This window comes from Mixophyes fleayi, chromosome 3, assembly GCF_038048845.1.
Source record: "Mixophyes fleayi isolate aMixFle1 chromosome 3, aMixFle1.hap1, whole genome shotgun sequence".
NCBI classification, from domain to species: Eukaryota; Metazoa; Chordata; class Amphibia; order Anura; family Limnodynastidae; genus Mixophyes; species Mixophyes fleayi.
Window position 1 is genome coordinate 87,368,196 of NC_134404.1, and position 23,658 is coordinate 87,391,853.

General features: G+C 47.6%; 1 pseudogene; it reads left to right on the forward strand.

The window, feature by feature from the left end:
• Window positions 1–203: 203 nt before the first annotated feature.
• The window catches only part of LOC142143152 (uncharacterized), a 29,054-nt pseudogene continuing 5,599 nt past the window's right edge, over window positions 204–23,658 (forward strand).

The window sequence follows — 23,658 nt, forward strand, 5'->3', positions numbered from 1 at the left end:
TTGTTTTTTACTGTTTTTTTCTGTGTTCGCCTCAGTCTTCTCTTCATCTGGCTCCTCACTGTATCGCTCAGACTGACTGCTTGTAAGGGTGATTGGCAGTGGCGCACGCAGGGGGGGTTTTGGGTCAGGGGAAACCCCCCCTGACAATCCTGCGTGCGCCCCTGATTGGAGTAGTGTTATCACGTACCTCAGTAACCCACAGCATGACGCTAGTTAGTCTTTCCACAGCAGATGAGAAAGATTGTAGCCAAGGCGGTTCCTCCACTGTTGCAGACACCTTCTGGGGTGAGCTGTTCTGCACCTGCCTGTCAGCAGTACAGGCTGCACAGAGGGCGTCCCGGTCTGTGTGTCCAACAGAAAGCTTTGTCTTACATTTGGCACAGGTATAATACATCACAGAAGCCACAGAGTGACCCTTGCTTTTAGCAGTCCCCTTCTCAGCCATTGTCCCTCTTTCAAAAGTAATACAAGGTAATAAACTCTGTATTAAAGAAATATAGATAACAGATGGCTATTTAGATAGGAGTCTACCAAGTCTCTGTACCAGGTAGTCCTATATAATAAGTGCACTCTCCCTATATATCTTTCAGCGCTGTCTGTGAAAAGATACTGAGAGAGAAAATACAAATATAAACAATATAATCACTCTCCCTTCAGAAAAATTATACTGTTATAAGCCTGTAAGTAAAGCAGGCAGCATATAAATTGGTAGAGGAGAGGCAGAGCAGAGGATTCAGTCAGCGCTGTCTCCGCTTGTCGTCTGAGGTAAATTGGCGCCAGGAAATAAATCTGAGGAGAGATGTTGTTAAAACTCCTCCTCCTCCCCTTCCTCTCTCCCGCATATACTGTGTACCGTTATTATGGCCACCTTGTATGCTAGGCACACGCTTAATTACAGTGCCCAGCGTGTGCTTATTAGTACAGCACTTTCTCACCTCCGAGGAGTGTGAGCGCTGACTTAGCCTCCTTAAAATGCTTGTCGCCAATGGCAGTTAAGGAGGAGAGGCTGTTGCAGGTTCACTCCTTTGACCGTTAACGGGGCTGTGGCTGCGGTTCACGGGGACCCTTTATACTGTCCCCCTATTTATAAATACTATTGGGAATGCCGGCAGAGGTGCTGAGTAAGGGAGCCATAACTGCTTCTCTTACCAGTGCGGGACCCGGAGTGAGCAGAGTAAAATCTTGCTCACTCACCTGGGTCTTAATCTAGAGTCCCGAGCCGCACCTAACAGGGAATAAAAAATAAAAACGTGTATTTAGCTAAAAACTAACTGAGTATAGGCAGGAGCCTATACCCTAGTGACAGTCACTTTAGAAAAACTGACGATCTCACAGGAGAGGAGGGGCATATTAGGGGAGGAATTCAAAGATCTAGCAGTTAAAGTGACAAGACTCCTGAGCCCACTACTATACCCCAATGTCTCGCAGTGTCCCCCAATGGAGTCAGATAAATGGATTTTACGGTGAGTAAAAATCTTATTTTGTGAATGACAGTAGTACAGCAATGCTTTTCTAGAAGAGAACTTCAGGTTTAGTGATCCTAAAAAAAAAAGCATTTTCTTTTATTTATTGAAAGAAGCAATTTCCTCAGAAAACTATTAAAAGAACAGTGGATAAAGAATGAAAGCACATAAATAGAAAGTCCCCATAAGTTAAATACATGTTTACATAATATATATCAGTAGTCTGTATTCTACTACAATATTTTCTCTCATTAATGTAGGATAGGTTCCCCATAGAGAAACTGATGGGCCTTTTGGCTAAGATCAAGTGTAGTATCTGTTCTTATCAGTTTACCAAATACCCGGTGGAGGTTATGCTAAGTGTGGCTCATCCGATAGCGCACTCTAACATCGGTGAGGGGCTGATGTAGACTCTGCTGCATGGTGCACTTGTCTCTCTCCTGCCCAAAACCCAGAGGACATACCTGAGTGTGGCTCATCCTATAGCACACTCTAACCCTGGTGAGGAACTGTTTGAGACTTGTGTTACCCGATCGAAGCCGGCCAGGAGCAAGAAGACCGACCCCGGGGAAGAAGCGCTGCCGACCCCTGCCTGTCGGGAAGAAGACGCCGGGAGCACCTCCAGCTGAAGAAGCCCTCCTCTCCTCGGGCCCTGCTCCAGCGGAAGAAGCGCCTCCTCTTCAGCGGAAGCCCCTGCTCCTCTTTACCCAGCGGGAGGATATCTGCACTGCTCCCTCCACCCCAGAAGACCAGCCTCTCTGCCCCAGAACGATGGCCTCAGCTACTGCAGCTCCTGCCTCCAACCCTGCTCCTGCCCCTGGGAAGAAGGGAGGAAAGACCACCGCCCCGAAGCCTCTCCCCGTGGCCGGAACCTCTGCCTCCACTGCCCCTGCTACTGCTGGACAAGGCCAGCCCAGCCAGGACACCCCCCAGAAGACCCCACTCTGGAACCCTGGATGAGGCAGACCGTGGTCCTGAAGTTGAAGGAAGTGGAATGAAGGGTCCCAGACATGACGGCTGAGACTTTTGGTAAGAAGATGATCCTCGATCAGGGCTTCTCCAAGGCTGAAACCCTCAGCGTGCAGAATTACCTGAAAGGGATCTGGTACATCACCTTCGCCTCCACTGCCATCTGTAAGAGGTACTGGGAGGCAGTGAAGACTGCGAGACCGGAGTCTCCCTTCTCCCGCTTCGTGGGGAACTGCCCCATCCAGAGAGAGGAGAGAAGAGTCACGGTCTCCATGAGAAACCCTCACACCCCTGGTAAGGACATCGCTACCTTCCTGAGCCGCTTCTGCTCCGTGGTCAAGGACCCCTCCAAGATCCTGGATGTCAACGGCTTCTGGACAGGCAAGTGGTCCATCATTATCAGACTGAGGAAAGACAACATGGCAACTGACGGACTCCAACACCTGCCATCAAGCTTTGCCCTGGGTGGCTCTGCCGGCCTTCTTCACTATGCCAATCAGCCGAGGAACTGCAGGAAATGCGGTGAAGCTGACCACATGGCGAGAAGCTGCAAAGTCTCAGCCTGCAGGAACTGCAAGGTGGCGGGGCACGAGACCAAGAATTGCCCACGAAAATTGTCCTGCAACCTCTGCGGCCTGGCCAGCCACATCTACAGGGACTGCCCCCACAGGGCCAGAACCTACGCTGCAGCTGCCGAGATTGGACTGCCGAAAAGCGGACCTGCCCCTGCCCTGCAGCCCAAGCCAGCACAGAGGAAGCAACAGAAGCCCACACCGCAGCCAAGAGCTGGTAAGATATCTCCCACCCCTGTTGTGACAGCACCCCCCCCCCTTGTAGGAGCACTAACCCCCTCCACCGCTACTGCAGCTCCCTCCCTGCAGGTGATGAGAACAAACAAAGGAGGAAGCGGAAAGAGCTAGACAGCCCAGCTGGCGACTCTGACCCCTCCAAGAAAAAGGCAGTTGAGCTCGAAGAGGACCCTCTCCCATCGGAGGGGGTCCTGGTAGAGATGGTGGATGAGTTGCTAGATTCCGAGCAGGAGGAGGAAGAATTCCTGCAACTACCCCACATCTGCCTATTCGACCAGCTAGAGGAGAAAGGTCTGCTCCCACCCGAAGGGGACACGGGCAGATTGGACCAAGTCCCACCGGACGAGGAGGGTAACTGATGTATTGATTGTGCTAACTCTCTTTTTTCTCCCAACTAATGGCTAACTTTTCTCTTTTTACTATTAATGTGAGGAGTGTGAAGGATAAGATTAGACGTCAGTCTGTGCTTACCTTTCTTGACAGTCAGAAATGCGATGTTTACATGTTGCAGGAATGTTCTCTCCCTTTCTCTAGTTCCTACAGGCATCTGGGGAGGCAGTGGTCTCACGGGCCCTCCTATTGGTCTGGGGGGAGTGACTGTAAGTCTGCAGGGGTCGCCATTCTTATCAGGGGAAGCCTCTTCACACTAGATTCCGTTCAGGAGTTTGTCTGCGGCAGATTGCTTATCGTAGATGGCTCCTGGGCGGGTTAGCCTATCAGGCTTATCTGTGTGTATGCATCCCCGGGTAAGAATGAGCGTTTGGAGCTTTTCCAGACCCAGCGGGCCCAGCTCGCAACCACCAGGGCGGTAGTGATGGCTGGGGACTTTAACTGTCCTATAGAGGAAGATGGTAGGAGTTCCTGTACTAATGCTAAACTTGATGTTTCTTCCAGGTTGTTGCAGGAGATGGTATCCGAAGCATCCTTGCGGGATGCAGTCGGATCCATGGGGGCCGGCTCTGTGAATTATACTTGGAGTCGCCCCGATGGCTCAGTGCGTTCCCGGATTGACTTTGTGTTTACATCGAGAGCGGTAAGACAAAACAGGCATGTCATGGTTCCCTGCTTTTTCTCTGATCATAGGGCCATTCTCTTTGAAGGTGTTCTGGGTCACGGGTTTCCTCCCGGCCCTGGCTCTTGGAAGTTGAACTGTGCTCTGCTGGGAAAGGAAGAGGTGATGGTTGAGCTGAGGGATGCCTATGTAATGTGGAAAAATGACAAAATGTATTTTAACTGTATGTCTAACTGGTGGGAGTATGTCAAGGGCAAGTTTCGCAGTTTCTTTCAGGCTAAAGGCCGCCAACAGGCGTGTGAGAGGAAGAGAAACTTCAGGAGGCTTCAGCGCCAGCTGCAGTCCCTGCTGGATCTCCAACTCTGCGGCTGGGATGTGAAGGATGATCTGGCTGAGGCCAAGGGGGACCTGAAAAGGCACTTCGAGGAGGAGTCCAGACGCATCATCTTCCGTTCCAAGGTGGAGAATCTGGAGAAGGGTGAGAAATGTAATTCTTTCATTTTCAGAAAACTCCACTCCGGCCACACGCCCCTGACTGAGCTGCGGGACGAGTCTGGCACCCCCAGGAGGGGGAAGGAGGGCGTCATGGGAGTCGTCACAGACTACTACAGCAAACTCTACTCCCCTAAGACTACAGACGACGACGCGGCTGAATCTTTTCTGTCAGGTATCACTAACCCTATTGATCCTACAGGTAGGGCAGCTATGGATGCCCCCCTCACCTTGGGGGAGCTGCACTCTACCGCTAAATCCTTTAGGCCGGGCAGGACCCCGGGCAGTGATGGCCTCCCAGCCGAGCTCTATGTAGCGCTGTGGGACCTCATTGGCTCGGACCTGCTAGAGCTGTATGAGGAGATGGTGGTGGAGGGCAGGATGCCTCCTACTCTGAGAGAGGGCTTGATCACGATTTTGTATAAGCGCAAGGGAGAGAGATGTGACCTCAAAAATTGGAGGCCCATCTCCCTCCTGAACGTGGACTACAAGATTTTGGCCAAGGTACTAGCCAACAGGCTAAAGGTTGTCATTGGGCGAATTGTTCATACTGATCAGACTTGTGGCATTCCTGGTAGAAGGATTGCAGACAGCCTTGCGCTGCTGAGGGACACGGTTCATTATATCAAAGACCGCCATGCACATGTGGCCCTGGTCAGTCTTGATCAGGAGAAGGCCTTTGATCGTGTCTCTCATGGTTTTATGCGTAAGGTTCTGTGCAGGTTTGGATTGGGTGATATGTTTTGTTCTTATGTTAACCTGATGTACCTTGATATTTACAGCTCGGTGTTGGTGAACGGCTGGAAGACTGATCCCTTCTCCATCATGTCTGGGGCCAGACAAGGCTGCCCTCTTTCACCTCTCCTTTTTGTCTGTTGTATAGAGCTCTTTGCGATGTCCATCAGGTGAAACCCAGAGATCAGAGGGATCACCGCACCGGGTCCAGACCGACTAGAGGCCAAGTGTTCGCTCTACATGGACGACATCACTGTCTTCTGCGCTGATCAGCGTTCGGTGGCAGCACTCGTCCAGACCTGCAACAACTTCGGCCAAGCTTCAGGGGCAAAGGTCAACTGCGGGAAGTCAGAGGCGATGCTGTTTGGTCAGTGGCACCTGTCATCCCCCGCTGCATTCCCCTTCACAATCAAGCCGGACTTCATCAAAATCCTTGGAGTTTGGTTTGGTGGAGAGGAGGCGGCCCTGAAGTGCTGGGAAGAGAGACTGGCGACAGTCAGGCAAAAGATTGGATTGTGGAGCCTCAGACTCCTTACCATCGAAGGGAAAGCACTGGTGCTGCGCAACGAGATTCTTCCCGTTCTTCAGTACACGGCCCAAGCTTGGCCAGCTCTTGCTGCCGTCTGTAAGACCATCACGAGGACAGTCTTTCACTTCATCTGGGGCTCCAAAATGGACAGAGTGAAGCGGTCAGTTATGTACAAGGAGCCCCACAAAGGTGGGAAAGGGATTCCAGATATCCCCACCATGCTGCGGGCCTTCTTCGTTTGCAACTGTATCCGCAGGACACTCCTTGAAAAGAATGTTTGCTCTGCTGGGAAGTCCATGTCCCGCTTTTTACTTCTTCCTCTTTGGAGGAAACTTGTTTGGGACAAGTGGGACAGCTCCTTCCCTTACAACTGGACTACACCTTGGTTTTACCTGGATGTTGGACAATTTGTGAGGGTGCACCATCTGGAGGGACTTAAACCAGACTTGTGGAAACCTAAAACTATCCACAAGCTCATCAGAGCTAAGGACATTATGGAGTCTGTTCCAGGGCTCCCTGTGGCCACGGCCAAACATGTTTGGGAGAATGTGGCCTCTAAGAGACTGACTAATGGACATAAAGACATTGCATGGATGGCCATTCAGGGGGTTTGCCTCTCAGGACATTTATGCACTCTCGGAACCTGTGCAGATATGTTCATTGCCCCTTTTGTATTACCAACAGGGAGACTGCTCAGCATATCTTTTGGGACTGTCCCACTGCACAGGCATTGTTGGATGCCCTGGAACATGAACTTAAGGACAGTGTGCCCAGGACTTGTCTTTCATACCATTCGGTATTTTATGGATTATTTCCTGGGACTCACACCGTTGAGGCAATCCAGGAGGCCTGGCGCCTTATGAACTGTTTTAAGGACGCTATGTGGCTTGCCAGGAACCGCCTCATCTTGAAGCGGGAGAAGATGACCATCCAGGACTGTCGCAGGCTTATCCATAGCCTGTTAAGAGACTATAACACCCTTGACAGTCCTGAGGAAGATGAAGACGACGATTGATTGTAATTGATTGATTGTTGTCTCCTCTTCACCTTCTCCCCATTGTGTCTATTTCCAATAAAAAACTTTGGTTTGTACTCCCCTCCCTCCCCCCCTCCAACCCATTCCCCTTCACAGCATGAAGTATTATTGAATGTCATGTCTATTTATGCACCCTTCCCTTTGTGTCTGTTCTCAATAAAAACTTTTTGCTCGTGACTCCATCACCCTACCCCTCTCACCTACCTCCCCCTCACGTGCAATGTTATTTTATTGCACTGTGATACGCTTTAAAGTTTGAATGGTTAGTGCAGTACTTGATGTATATAGTGTAGGATGTCATGTCTTGTACTTTATGCCCTGTATTGTACTAAAACGTATGCATGATCATGTCTTATGGTGTACTGTGTACACTTGAATGAAACGTATGAACTGTGTTTTTTGTACTTTATACAAAATAAAGCTACTTTTTCAATCAAAAAATAGAGAAACTGATATAAACTGCTGCCTTCATTGTTAGGTATTGCACACAATGAGCATTTTTTTTTTTTTTGCAAGAAAGATGTTACGAGCCGCTGCGGTGCCCAGCCGCCGCGACTCACTCACCCGCGTCCCGGCCGTCGCCATGGCGACCGGGACGTCATTTCCGGCCATGACCCGGCCGTTGCCGGGGCAACCAGCAGACGCTTCGGAGCTGCGTCCCGGCAATAGGAGGAAGCCGGGCGCAGCGTTCTACAGCCTGTGGGCTAATTAATATGGGCAGTTTATAGGAGGCAATTACAGGCATTAGCCTGCAACTGTGCAGGCCAGGGGCAAGCCCTGATTGGATCTATTAGTGACTGCTCTATTAACCTGCAGGAGTGTGTTTTACCTGTGATTGGTTCAGCTGGGTATTTAAGGCAATAAGGTCTGCTGCCTCATTGCCGGTTATAGCTTCTGTGCTCCAGTCTGCTGACCTGCTTGTTCCAGTTCCTGTATCCTGTATCTACGTTTGACTTCCCGTGTATGACCCTTGGCTTCGTATTGGACTTCGCTTGTGTTTCCTGTGACCCTGATCCTTGGCTTGTTTACCCGTTCTGCTACTTTGCCTGTGACCTCTGACCTCAGCTTGTTCATCATTACTGTTACCTGCTGCCGGCCTTTGACCTCTGCGTGGACCTGACTCTTCTTGCCTGGGTTCTCCCCAGCCGGTACACCCTTCACGACCCTCTGTCAGTCTGCAGCCCAGTCTGTCCCCACCATCAGGGGCTCCAGTGAACACCTGACTGGCAGAGTAGACTCCGGGTTGTGTTGTGCCGGCTGGAGGGGTTCCTAACATTATAACCGGCCCACTCACGGAGACAAGATTAGGATGGATGCAAGTGGATCCACACCGTCTCCGGCACAAACCCTAGCAGGCCATGTTGAGTCTTTGTATCAGATGATGCAGGGATTGGCTGAGCGTATGTCTGTTCAAGAAGAAGCCACAAAAGCTTCACAATCTCCTCCAGATCCCATCTGTGAGCCCAAAATGAATTTACCGGATCGGTTCTCCGGAAATAGAACCTTGTTTCGGAACTTCAGGGAGAGCTGCAAGCTCTATTTTCGGATGAGACCCCGCTCCTCCGGTTCAGAGCAGCAACGAGTTGGGATTATTATTTCCCTTCTACAGGGTGACCCCCAGTCCTGGGCGTTTTCTTTGCCACAGACCAGTCCGGCCATGCAGTCCGTAGACTCCTTCTTTGAGGCATTGGGTTTACTGTATGATGACCTGGATCGAGTGGCCTCCGCGGAAGCTCACCTACGGTCCTTGAAACAAGGCAGACGGTCGGCAGAAGAATACTGCGCGGAATTCCGTAGATGGTCACCTGACAGTGGATGGAACGACCCTGCCTTACGTAGTCAGTTCCGTGTCGGCCTATCTGAACAGATTAAAGATTCGCTGGTGCAATACCCGTCTCCTAGCTCTCTGGAGGATCTGATGCACCTCTCCATTAAAATTGACAGGAGATATAAAGAGCGGAAAACTGAAAAGGAAACGTCATCACCTCCATCCGCCTTCGTTCCTATCTCCCAGGATGGTGAGGAACCAATGCAATTGGGAGCATACCGTCTTTCCTCTGAGGAGAGAGACAGGAGATGGTCACAAGGCTTATGTTTATATTGTGGCGCAAGAGGCCACTTCTCCCGTTCTTGCCCAAACAAGTCGGGAAACGAGCATGCCTAAGGAACGAGGGGAGAGTTCACTTAGGTCTACAAATTGTCTCCCAGAAAAATGCACTATTGGTCCCTGCACAGCTCACGTTCAGTGCTCGTTCTACGAAACTATCAGCCTTCATTGACAGTGGAGCTGCTGGCAACTTCCTTGACATCGAGTTTGCCCGCTCTGCTGGGATTCCGCGGATTAAACTCCAATCTGCCATTACGGTATGTGGCTTAGATGGTAGTCCGTTGCCAGGCGGCAAGATTACTTGGGAGACCCCACCATTACAGTTGAACATTGGCGCTCTCCATTCGGAATCCATAGTCTTACGTCTTATCGAATGTCCTTCGGTTCCTTTAATTCTGGGCCACCCTTGGCTATCCTGCCATAACCCCGTCATGGATTGGGCAAAAGGAGAAATTGTCCAGTGGAGCCCCCATTGTACACAGTCTTGCTTGACACTACCTCTACGTATTATTCAGTCTATTCCGGAGCAGCTCCCTTCTCAGTATCATGACTACTGGGATGTTTTCTCCAAAAAGGCTGCTGACACACTACCACCGCACCGCAATTTCGACTGTGCCATTGAGCTCATTCCGGGCTCTAAATTACCCAAGGGACGCTTGTATCCTCTCTCTGGTCCAGAGACCAAATCCATGCAGGAGTATATTGACGAAAACTTGGAGAAGGGCTTCATCAGGCCATCCAAGTCCCCAGTAGGAGCGGGGTGTTTCTTTGTACCCAAGAAGGACGGTGGACTCAGACCCTGTATCGATTATCGAGGGCTGAACCTTATTACGGTTAAGAACACCTACCCCCTTCCCCTCATCTCCGTTCTTTTTGATCAATTAAGAGGAGCCACTATCTTCACAAAAATTGATCTTCGTGGGGCCTATAATCTCATACGTATTAGAGCAGGTGATGAGTGGAAGACGGCTTTCAACACGCTCTCGGGCCATTACGAATACCTGGTCATGCCGTTTGGCCTTAGTAATGCTCCTGCCGTATTTCAGGACTTGATTAATGAGGTGTTACGTGAGTTCCTGGGACACTTTGTTGTTGTTTACTTAGATGACATCCTTATATATTCAAAATCGTTGTCTGTGCACCAGGGTCATGTCAGACAAATCCTACAGAAATTACGGGAACATCACCTCTACGCTAAACTCGAGAAATGCGAGTTCGAGGTCCAGAAGGTATCCTTCCTAGGTTACATAATCTCCTCAGAAGGTTTCTCCATGGACCCAACCAAGGTCCAAGCAATTCTGGATTGGATACAACCGAATAACCTCAAGGCGGTCCAAAGATTCCTGGGATTCGCCAATTACTACAGGAGGTTTATTGGCGGCTTTGCTGATATCGTGGCTCCTATCGTCACCTTGACCCGCAAAGGAGGTGATCCAACTGTTTGGTCACAACAGGCAATAAATGCATTCAAAACCCTGAAGAAAGCTTTTGTGTCTGCTCAGGTTCTCAGACATCCGGATCCTAGGGTACCGTTTGTTCTTGAGGTAGATGCGTCTGACGTCGGTGCTGGGGCCGTCTTGTCACAAAAAGATCCCCAGACCCACCGCTTACATCCATGTGCCTTTTTTTCCCGTCAGTTCTCATCAGCGGAAACCAACTATGACGTGGGAAACCGAGAATTGCTGGCAATTAAATGGGCCTTTGAGGAATGGCGGCACTGGTTGGAAGGCGCTGCACACCAGATCTCCGTTATAACGGATCATAAAAACTTACAGTATATACAGTCAGCCAAACGTCTGAACCCCCGACAGGCTCGGTGGTCGCTGTTCTTCACTCGGTTCAACTTTATTATCACCTATCGTCCTGGTTCCAAAAATATTCAAGCGGACGCCCTGTCTAGAAGTTTCCTGGCACATCATGCTCCGGTCACCTGCCCAGAGCCTATTGTTCCTGTGTCTATGATTCATGCCGGATTAACTCAAGATTTGAGCTGTACCTTACAAAGGTTCCAGAGGTTGGCTCCTGATAACACTCCGGCAGGATGTTTGTTTGTCCCAGTTCATCTAAGGAAGACAGTCCTTGCTGAGGCACACAACAGTCGGACTGCTGGGCATCCTGGAGTCTACAAAACACTGGAAATCCTTTCCCGTACTGTATGGTGGCCGTCTCTGTCTGCTGACGTCAAGAGTCACGTCCAGTCCTGTGAAGTTTGTGCCAGGAACAAAGTTCCCAGGACTCACCCGGTAGGTCAGTTAGTTCCGTTGGCCGTGCCTGGTAAACCTTGGACACATCTGTCCATGGACTTTATAGTCGATCTGCCACCCTCTGCGGGACACAATACCATTTGGGTCGTGGTAGACCGGTTCAGCAAGATGGCGCATTTCATTCCACTCACTAGGCTTCCTACTGCTCGAGATTTGGCAGTCTTGTTCATTCAACACATTTTCCGCCTCCATGGACTCCCTACAGACATCGTCTCCGATCGGGGTTCCCAGTTCATAGCGCAGTTCTGGAGATCATTCTGTACCCTCCTGGGAATCAAGGTCAGTTTATCATCTGCATACCACCCTCAGTCAAATGGGCAGACTGAAAGGGTTAACCAGTCCTTGGAGAAGTTCTTGCGATGCTACATATCGGAGTTCCATGACAACTGGTCCTCCTTGTTGCCCTGGGCAGAATTTGCCTGTAACAACTCCTGTCACTCATCCACGAAAACCTCTCCGTTCTTTTGCAATTATGGTTTCCACCCCAGATCTAACTCTTTGTATTTACTCCAGTCTGTTGGTATTCAGGAGATCCGTTCCACTGCCAGGGATCTCAGAGTTGTCTGGAAGAAAGTACATTCATCTTTAAAACAAGCCTCACTTGTTGCAAAAAAAAATTCGGACCGACACTGTACCCCCTGCTCCCTTAAGGTTGGCCAGAAAGTCTGGCTGTCTACAAAAAATATCAGGCTCAGACAACCTTGCAAGAAATTGGGCCCTAAGTTCATCGGGCCGTTTCTTATCATCAAGCAGGTGAACTCCGTCGCATTTAGGTTAAAAATTCCAGGCTCATTAAGAATTCCAAACACCTTTCATTGTTCTCTATTGAAGCCAGTGCTTTATCCTGGTCAAGCCCAGTCTTCAAGTGTGCCTGGGAGAGGTTCCAGTGGGCCAAAAAAATTTGTGATTCAAAAGGTCCTTGATTCTAAAAATGTTCAAGGACAGGTGCATTTCCTTATACAATGGAGGAATCGCGGATTAGAAGAGCGATCTTGGGTTCCGCGGAGACAACTCCATGCCCCAAAGAAACTGAAGGAGTTCTTCAAAAAATTCCCTAGAAAACCAGGATGTCGGGGTCCCTCGACCCCTCCTCAAGGGGGGGGTACTGTTACGAGCCGCTGCGGTGCCCAGCCGCCGCGACTCACTCACCCGCGTCCCGGCCGTCGCCATGGCGACCGGGACGTCATTTCCGGCCATGACCCGGCCGTTGCCGGGGCAACCAGCAGACGCTTCGGAGCTGCGTCCCGGCAATAGGAGGAAGCCGGGCGCAGCGTTCTACAGCCTGTGGGCTAATTAATATGGGCAGTTTATAGGAGGCAATTACAGGCATTAGCCTGCAACTGTGCAGGCCAGGGGCAAGCCCTGATTGGCTCTATTAGTGACTGCTCTATTAACCTGCAGGAGTGTGTTTTACCTGTGATTGGTTCAGCTGGGTATTTAAGGCAATAAGGTCTGCTGCCTCATTGCCGGTTATAGCTTCTGTGCTCCAGTCTGCTGACCTGCTTGTTCCAGTTCCTGTATCCTGTATCTACGTTTGACTTCCCGTGTATGACCCTTGGCTTCGTATTGGACTTCGCTTGTGTTTCCTGTGACCCTGATCCTTGGCTTGTTTACCCGTTCTGCTACTTTGCCTGTGACCTCTGACCTCAGCTTGTTCATCATTACTGTTACCTGCTGCCGGCATTTGACCTCTGCGTGGACCTGACTCTTCTTGCCTGGGTTCTCCCCAGCCGGTACACACTTCACGACCCTCTGTCAGTCTGCAGCCCAGTCTGTCCCCACCATCAGGGGCTCCAGTGAACACCTGACTGGCAGAGTAGACTCCGGGTTGTGTTGTGCCGGCTGGAGGGGTTCCTAACAAGAGACACTTAGTTCAATTTGACCTTGGATATGTCCCCAGTGATGCAGATTTTCTTTGGAATTCAAAGTCAAATGTTAGGTTTCTCATTTGTGTGACCACAAATGTATAAATTATTCTGCAGTAACTAACCCCCTTCTCCCAGCAGATACTTAAAAAGTGCAAAAATAGTTATCAGCTTAACCAATCCAGGGCTGGTAGTCATGAGATATCACAAAAAATATAGCAAAAGATAAAGTAAACCACCAACAAATTTAACAAATACAGCAGAAAACTTCAGTTGTGCATGTGGAATAATCACATCCACACTCTTGTTAGTGCAATTATGTACATAAATATTCTGAATACACACACACACATTATCTACTATATAAATGCCTAGTGGTGTGTGGGAAAAAAAAAAAAACAAGCTGCAGCGCCACCTGCTGAGGCAGAGTTATACACTGACCTATATATTTCTTGAAGGAGAAGTGACAGTTGGGAGTGGTTGGTGGATGCCGGGGGTGACAGTGGGGAGTTTTTAACACCTTAAGTAGCTTGATGAAGGATGTGGCGATGAAGATGAAGGATGAGGTGATGGAGAAAAATGATGAAGTGGTGACATGTGGACAAAACCACGTTAAAAAAGGGCGCTTGCGTCGGGAAGTAACGCTCTTCCCCTGAGGAGGCCTGGGCTAGGCCCAAATGCATGACAAGAACCTTTTAAATACCTTAAGTAGCTTGATTTGACTAGAATGCATGAGTATCATGCACGGGTTAACTTGTGGAATATATATGGCAATATAAATTGTACATAGCCCCCTTGTGGAGGGATTGAGGTACCCCAACATCCAGATTTCCCAGGAAACTTTCTAAAGAACTCATGATGAGCTTGCCAGTGTGGAGGTGCCTCTGTGGAACCCAAGATCGTTCTTCCGGGCCGTAGCCTTTCCAGTGTACAAGGAAATGAATCTGCCCCTGAAATATCTTGGAATCCAAAATTTTCTCCACAATGAATTTGTGGAATCCATCTCCATTGACTGACCGGGGTCTGTGTAGTCTGTGAAAATTAAACTTATTAGGAAAGGCAACAGGTTTTAATAGAGAACAATGGAATGTGTTTGGAATTTTTAAAGATGGAGACAATTTAAGTCTGAAAGCCACAGGATTTATATTCTTGATAATAGTAAAGAGTCCAATGAACCTGGGGCCTAGTTTCCTACAAGGCTGCTTGAGCTTGATATTTCGGGTGGAGAGCCAAACTTTATCACCGACTTTAAAGAAGCAAGCTCTTCGATGACGATCCGACAAGTACTTGGATCTGAAGGAGGTCTGAAGCAAGGCAGAGTGAACTTTCTTTCAGATAACTCTGAGCCATGAGGCAGAAGCAGAAGCTCTGGAAACACCAGGAGATATTACAGAAAAGAGAGAATTCACCCTGGGATGGAAACCAAGGTAGCAGAAAAACGGAGATATGAGGGTTGAGGAATGACAAAAATTGTTACAGGCAAATTCAGCCCACGGGATTAGAGAGTTATCATGAAATTTGGAGATGTACAAGCGAAGGAATTGTTCCAGGGACTGATTAGTTCTTTCCGTCTGTACGTTGGATTGCGGATGGTAGGCGGATGATAGACTAACCTTCATTCCCAGCAGGCTGCAGAAAGATCTCCTAAAAGTGGGTGACATATTGGGAACCTCGGTCAGAGACAATGTCCTCAGGAAGGCCGTGTAACCAAAAAATATGTTGAATGAACAATGAGGCCAGAGTTCGTGCATCAGGCAGTTTAGGTATCGGTACAAAGTGAGCCACCCCCCTGAAGTGATCCACGACCACCCATATGGTATTTTAATTAGATGACCATGGTAAATCAACAATGCAATCCATTGAAAGATGTGTCCATAGATTAGCTGGAGTAAACAAGGGCATCAACTGACCCGAAGGGTGGTTTCTAGAGACTTTACTTCTGGCAAATACTTCACAGGAAAAGACATAACTCCGAACATCAGAAGACAAAGTGGGACACCAAACCCAACATGAGAGAATCTTGATGGTCTTAGATATTCCTGTATGCCCAGATTTGTTTTCATGGTATTCGGCAAGTACAGATTTCCTCAGATGAACTGGAACAAACAGCCTGACGTTAGGGGTTTCAGCAGGGTCAATTCTTTGAAATTGACGAAGTGTAACTCCAAGGTCTTTGGTCAAACCAGCATGAATCAAGGAGGACGGAAGGATGGGCCGAGAATCCGGAGGCGGATCATGACAGAACCTGAAGCTCCGAGAGAGTGCATCAGCCTTGATGTTCTTAGAGCCTGGTCTAAATGTAATTAAGAACTTGAAACATGTAAAAAAGAGGGCTGATCAGACTTGTCTAAAATTCAAGGTTTTGGCAGCCTAAATGAAGGTTTTTATGATCCGTGAATATGGTGATTTTATGGGCAGTTCCTTCCAACCACTGTCGCCACTCTTCCAGAGCCCATTTGATGGCTAATAATTCGCAGTCACCCACATCATAATTAATCTCTGCGGCTGAGAATTTTTCAAAAGAAATATGCACAAGGATTCAGCTTTTGGTTCCGTGGATCCCTCTGAGAAAAAATAGCACCAACCCCTACGTCTAAAGCATCCACAACGACTATAAACGGAAGTTCCAGGTTTGTATGCTTGAGGATTGGAGAAGATGTAAAAGCAACTTTAAGGGCTGAAAAGGATGCTAAAACTTCTAGCGACCAATTAGCTGTATTGGCACCTTTACACGTAAGAGCAGTAATAGGTGCCACTAGTGTTGAGAATGAACAGATGAACCTCTGATTGTGCACGGCAAGACCAAGAAATCTTTTATGAATGGCTTTCAAATTAGTGGGAAGCACCACAATCCTGGACTGCTCGCACCTTGTCATAATCCATTGAGAACCCGCGGGAAGAGATGACATAGCCTAAGAAGGTAACACGGGTGACCCCAAATTCACATTATTTGAGCTTAGCATACAAGTGGTGCTGGCAAAATTTAAGGAGCACTTCACGGACATGCTGGCGGTGCTGAGCCAATGACTGCAAATTGATTAAGATATCATCCAAGTAGACTACAACAAATTGCCTAAGATTTCCTGCAGAACATCATTAATTAGATCTTGAAATACTGCAGGAGCGTTGCAGAGGCCAAATGGCATAACCCAATACTCGTAATGCCCTAAGTGGGTATTGAAGGCTGTTTTCCACTCATCTGCTTCTTTAATCCAAGCAGACTGTAGGCACCCCGAAGGTCAATCTTAGAGAAGATGATGGGCAGTTTCAATTGATCGAAGAGTGTAGAGATGAGAGGAAGCGGGTATGTATTTTTGACCGTAATTTTGTTCAGACCGTGATAGTCAATGCAAGGCCTCAAGCTGTCATCTTTCTTGGCTACAAAGAAACTCCCAGCTCCTACTGGAGACTTGGACGGTCGAATTAAGCCTTTCTGAAAATTTTCCTCCACGTATTGCTCCATTGCCTGGGTCTCAGGAATGGACAAAGCATATAAGCAGGGCCATCTCTTCCATTGGGCACAATGGGCAGGTGCCCGGGGGCCCTGTGGGCAAGGGGGCCCGTCCGAGGCAGCGCTGAAAAAAAATCCTGCAAAAAAAAAAAGAAAATATTTACCTTGTGGTCACGTCAGCTGGTGATACAGCTCCCTCCCTGGTCCCCTCTTCCGTGCTGTGCTCGCAGTGAATGTTGGGAGTGATGTCACGCCCAACATTCACTGCAAGCACAGCACGGAGGAGCGCAGAACAGAGAGACTCAGCGCGGAAAAAAGAAGAGAAGGGGATCGGACTTAAGGTAAGTTAATATTAAGTTTATATTTAGGTGCCCCAGTGCACTGCATTGCCCGGGGGCCCATAATGTAGTTAAGGTGGCCCTGCATATAAACGTCCTTTAGGCAACTTAGACCCAGGAATAAGATCGATTGCACAATTATAATCCCGATGAGGGGGAAGAGAGTCTGCCTTTCTTGGTAAGGAGCAGGAAGAGATTCCAGAGTAGGCCGAAGGACACGAAGTGGTAAAGTCAAGCAGGTGGATGAACACTTAAGACTTCAGCAAATGATCTCTCCATTCTTCTAATCAATGTGGCTTTGCAGCCAAGGATGCCCCAGGATCAAAGGAGCGGAAGCACATGAGATCAATAGAATGAGAGAACCTCTGAATGGAGGATACTGACAGACAACTGAACAGGTGGAGTTCTGGCATGAATGCTGCCTCCAATCAGAGGATTACCATCCAAACCACAGACGGTGATTTCAGAGTCCAACTTAACCGAGGGGATACCAAGAGTCTGGGCCAATTTGAGGTCATGGAAATTACCGGCTGCACCACTAACGAGAAAGGTTGAAACATCAGTGGACTGGGAACCATAGACAAGGAATCAACACAGAAGTTTCTGAAGATATTATTTTCTCTAACACCTAGGCCTGGTCTTTTCCTGACTTGTTAGGGCAAGCACGAAGTAAGTGGCCTTTGTTACCACAATACATGCAAAGGTTCCTTAACTGCAGGTCAATACGCTGTTCAGTTTCGTACCTTAGCCTCAGAATTAGGCTGGAATGATGAAGCTCTCTCCGCCACCTATTGGCAAGGCCTGTCAGATCCTATCAAGGACGTACTCGCTTCACAAGAGCTTCCGTCGAAGCTTGACGACTTGGTTTCTCTGTGTGTCAAGGTAGACATTCGCCTTCAAGAGCGTTCTCAGGAGAGGGTCCAAGGTCGTCGCACTGTACGTTTGGCTCCTCGTTTTCAATCCCCAGCTCTCCCGGCGGAAGAGCCGATGCAAATTGGACGCTCTCGCCTGTCACGGGATGAGAAGGAACGCAGTATCAAGAATCATCTGTGTCTGTACTGTGGAGAATCCGGCCATCTGCTATCTTCTTGTCCCAAGAGGCCGGAAAACTTCACCGCCTAGGCAACACCAGGGAGGTTGTTTTAGGTTCCTGTCTCCATTCTCCCTCTCCTTCCAAAGATAACAGTTTTCTGATGCCTGTCACTCTCAAATTCTTGGACTCTTCCCTAAGTTGTTCTGCTTTTGTGGATTCCGGATCTGCAGGAAACTTCATCTCTGCCACTCTGGTGTCGAAGCTTCACATACCCTGCACTCCATTGCCGCAACCTCTGGTTCTTACTGCAGTTGACGATAACCATCAGCCTTCATAGGCCTACAGCGTGACAGTGAACTGGCATCTGTGGTAAGGACACACCAGTCTGGCACCTTGTGTTCTCAGGCCTGGAAGCTGCCACCAATGTAAGGACTGCCTTGCCAATCTTGAGAGGTTGACTTTGCAGTCTAGAGACCCCACTGTACGATCCCACTGCACAAAGAGGTTTGCTTGAAGATCTCTCATATGCCATCTTACCCACGGGAGGATTCCTATCTTTGAGGAAAACATTCCTAGGAGGCGCAGACACGTTCGCGCTGACACACGAGGTTGGATTTGAACTTGGTGTGCTAAGGACTGGATTTTGTCTCTTGCCCTCTCTTGAGCTAGGCAGACTTTGTCCGTATGTGTATGTATTTGCACTCCTAGAAACACAAGCTGTTGTGATGGTATCAGATGGCTTCTTGCTAGATTGACTAACCAACCGTGCCATTGCAGAAACTGGATTACCTGGGATGTAACTTCCAAGGCTGCTATGAGAACTATAAGGATCTTAGTGAATGTTCTTGGAGCCGTGGAAAGGCCAAATGGAAGGCAAGTGAAGTGGAAGTGGCGCCCTTGAATGCAAAATCTCAGAAATTACTGGTGAGATGTGACCAGAATATGAAAATATACATCTTTTAAGTCTATTGCTGTCAGAAAATCTCCTGTTTCTACTGCTTTGAGAATTGAGTTGACAGATTCCATCCGGAAATGTTTTGCTTGCACATAGCAGTTGAGAGCCCTTAAATCTAGCACTGTCCTGAAGGCACCTGATGGTTTCTGGACGAGGAAAAGTCTGGAATAGAAGCCCATATTTTCCTGACCAGACGGTACTGGTACGATAGCTTTTGTTCTCACCAGGCCTCTTAGGCTTTCCTCCAATGCTTGCCGTTCTAGGAAAGATGAGGGACTTCTTGACTGAATAAATTTGTTCCCTACCCAGGGTAGTTATGGAATTCTATAGCATATCCCTTGGTGACTATCTCCTGGACCCATGTGTCTTGTGTGGTCTGAATCCAAACTTTTGCAAAGCGTGATATCCTGCCGCCCACTGGAGTTAGTAGAGACAGGATGCATAGATAGTTATTGGGGTCTTTGCTGTCCTTGTTTCCCCCTTTTTGGTCTAAAGGGCCAAAAAGACTGTCTTGCCATATTATCCTTATCCTGTTTTCTAAAATATTGTCTCCCTGGCCTATAGGCACGGTCTTCCTTAAACTGTTGCTTTGGAGAATAAGAAAGAAAAAGTCTCACCTTTCTGTCCTGTGGTAAGCGATTAGCATTGCCACTTGCTAGCCTCTGCATTAGATTATCCAGTTTTTCGCCAAACAAGAAACTGGCTTCATATGGCAGCATTGTCAGACGGCTTTTAGATTGATGATTTGCCGCCCACGGACGTAGCCAGAGTGCCCTTCTTGCTACTACTGCTGAAGCCATGCTCCTCGAAGAAACCACAATCATATCCAATGCAATTTAACAGAAGAAATCAATGCTTTTCTGCATAATCTCTAAGAATTTGAGAAGATACAATCCATTTATTTTATCCTCAATATCCGTTTGTAGAGTATTGGCCCACAGCCTCAGGGCTCTAGCTACCAAAGCCATGGCTACCCCTGACTTTAGTGTTATGCCTGAGATGTGTAATTTCTTGAAGGAAGTCTCCATTCTCCTATCCATAGCATCTATTAATGGACCCCCATCATCGCATGGTAGAGTGGTCCTTGAGGAAAAGCCAGCTATGGCTGAATCCACCTTAGGCACCGAACACCATTTCAGCACATCTTCATCCTGAAAAGGGTACATGCGATTTAGCCTCCCCATGTTAGGATGACTATTGTCTAAAGCCTGACATTCTTTAGCAATCAAGCCTTTAACCACCTTATGCGTATAGAATACTTTAGACCTTACTTGGTGCTCTGAAAACAATGCATCCTGCGGTTTGATTGGTACTGCTGGCTCTTCAATACCTAAAGATGTGTTAATGTGCTTAAGTATAATATTCACAGTATCCAAATTAAACATTCTGGTCTCCTCTTTCACCTCAGCCTCACTATCTGAGTCGGAATCCCATTCCTGAGTAGAGCTGAATGTTTTAGAGGACGGCCCTGGCCTCATTTCCTCCATATCTTCCACTATAGGGACCCTGGCCCTTGTTGCTCTCTGTTCTGGGGCCTGAAACTCCTGTATCATTTTAACCATTCATGAAAAGAACTGCCTGAATTGTTCAGGGTGCATGACACATATAATGGACCGGGACAATCCTTGACATGATTTTTCACTTTGCATTTCCTTTTTCCCTGCACAAGCTCCATCGAGGTACTGTAAACACACAGAAAAGGAACTAAGTAACCTATCCTAAGAGTAATAAAGACCCCTTACTAAGAACTTACCTTGGGGTGTCCTTCAGCTGTTTTGGGGCGGGCTCCTGGTCCATAGTGCACAATCCAAATGGCTGCTAAATCCTGCAGCATCCAACACCAAGCAAAACACTGAACCTCATATATAATGGGCTGCAGTTGCTTACATACGGTGCCTGCTCTTGACGTCAACATAGTGCTAATTAGCTATCCGGTTTGCGGGATCACGCCGGAACGGCCCGCGAAGTCAATCCACGGTACCGCAATAACGTGGATTTTCGTTCGCGGCTCATAGGGTTGCGTACGAAAATCTGCGTTATTGCGGTACCGTATTACCAGCAATACTGCGCATGTTGAATATGCCCTAGTGAGTCTTAACAGATAATTATGTCACCTGATTCATCCTACAGATGAGCCTTAACAGAGAACAGTACTGCGTGCGCGTCCTGCGTGCACAACCACCAGGAGTCTCAAACAATCATCAGAGAGAACTCCCGTCCAACTGCCCAGCTGGAACTGCACATAGCAGTCAGCATAGAGGAAGCCAGAAACCTCACCAGGTAAGCCCTTTAGAATACAATAAAAGATAAAAACAAAAAACATTCCACTATACTACCCTGTCCTAATACTGCTGAGACATGAAGAAAAGACATCATGGAGAGGAGCTGCCAAATATATGGGCCAGGTGGGACAAAATTCTCCCTGTCTACACTAGCTGATCAGGGGATTAACCCATTGTGTGGGCTGTCATAGAGTAGCTAAAGGAAAGGTTGGGTTTTCACTCAAACCATTTTCTAGTCCAAAAGCCAGATAGTGTTTTAGGCCAATATTGAACCTGAAAGATTTGAACCTCCATCATCTTCAAGTCAACATGTTCAAGATGGAGTTGCTGTGATGAATGCATTATTAGGTATACCAACCTTACCAATATGTGGCAGTGCCTCCTCAGATTTGCAGTTAATCTCAGCATTATCAATTTTGTCCTCTCCCTTTTGTTCAAAAGACTGTGCCAAAAATCTTTACAAAGATCATAGCAACATTGTCAGCTCTCTTGAGAGCCAGAGGCGTAACTAACATGCCTTACTTGGATGACCTGCTTATCAAAGGAAATTCTTCCAAGCTTATTAGGATCACACTGAGATGTAGACCCAGATTTTAAAATCTTACACGTGGCCAGGCCCGGCGCTCCCATTAGGCAAGGTCAGGCAATTGCCTAGGGTGCCGGGCTCTGCAGGGCGCCTCGAAATTAAAAAAAAAATGACTATGGTCATTTAAAACGGAAATCCACGGGGAGGAGAGGAGGGAAGGGGCTATGAATCTTACCTGCATGAAGCTGCTCCTCTCTGCTCTGTCTCCTCCCCTCCGCTCACTGACAGTGACAGGCCGTGATGATGTCATCATCACGGCCCGACAGTGTCTGTGAGTGGAGGGGAGAAGACAGAGCAGAGAGGAGCAGCTTCATGCAGGTAAGTTAAAGACATGGGGAGCTGAGGGGAGGGAAGCGCAGCGCCAATTTTGACAGGGGGGCGCCGATTTTCACACTGTGCCTAGGGCGCCAAGGACCCTAGCACCGGCGCTGCAAAGGGCATATACACATTGGTCTCAATTGTCCTTGGCTGCCGTCTCAAATGATTTCATTCACTTGTACAAATTTCATTAATTAAAGAAGTGCACCTTGTTCTCTTTCACTAACTTCTAGTTTGTTTTTGGGAGTTGAGCACTGCCTCCAAGTGCCGCATGCTTTTCAAAATGGATATTCAGGGAAGGTTTTAAGTGTGACACCCTGAATATATATGTGTTTCACTGTCTTGACGCTGGCAGGTGAACTTACCCCTATATAGCTATATTGTGCCCAACATTTTCCTTTATGTATATGCTGACATATAGTGATTTATATATTGTTTGTTTCTGAGTGCCGGACAACATTTTTCTTTGGTGTGATTAAGCCACCCGTTTTTTTTTTTTTAGTAAAGGCCTGAAGAACAGTTTTACAAAACACCATGATATCCACGATAGAAATACAAAGCTACTTTTCCCATTTGTAAAATAAAAGGAGCCACTATAGACTTGTGAATTACTGTGACAATCATTATTTATTGATTATGGGCACAGAATTTATTAATAATTAACTTATGGGAGTAATTTTTACTTTTCATTATATTAAAGAGGCAATATATTGTATTATATTATTGGGCAACAAGATTCTATAATTCTATTAAGGGAAAGTATTTAATTGCCTTATTTATATAGCGCTGCAGAATTAGATTGCTAATGGGTGCAAAAATTATTTATAATGGGATGACACTTATTAAATGGCACTAAAGTGCCAGTATGCACTTGCACCCATGTACATACCAACACTTGTAGGGCCACATGTGTGCAATCTCCATCATGAGATAATAAATGTTTTCCCCATTATAATTATTTCCCCGTTCACAAAAATTTCCCCTAAATATAATTATGTATTCATATTGCCCCATAATATAAAGAAAAATGAAATTTACCCCCATAAGTTAATCATAATTTAATTTTGTGCCCATAATCAACAAATGATTGCTACAATATGTCAATGGTACCTTCTTTTACGTTAGGAATGGCAAGCTATGTCAGAAAACATGTTTGAGCTAACTATCCTCTCAGAAGCAAGTATTTAAAAAGTGCTCTTTTATTCCTGCGATTTTGGCACTTAGAAACATCAATGGCAGTTTTACATTCAAGCCTCATACCACCATATATAGTAAATAAGGCAGTTTGGAGCAATCAACCAGCATAAATTTGTGGGGTTCCAAACCACTGCCAAATATGATTTTTAGTAAACCTAGCCCATAGTTACTTAAAAGCAGGGCCGATGGACAGATGGGCCGGTTGCTAGCTGGCCGA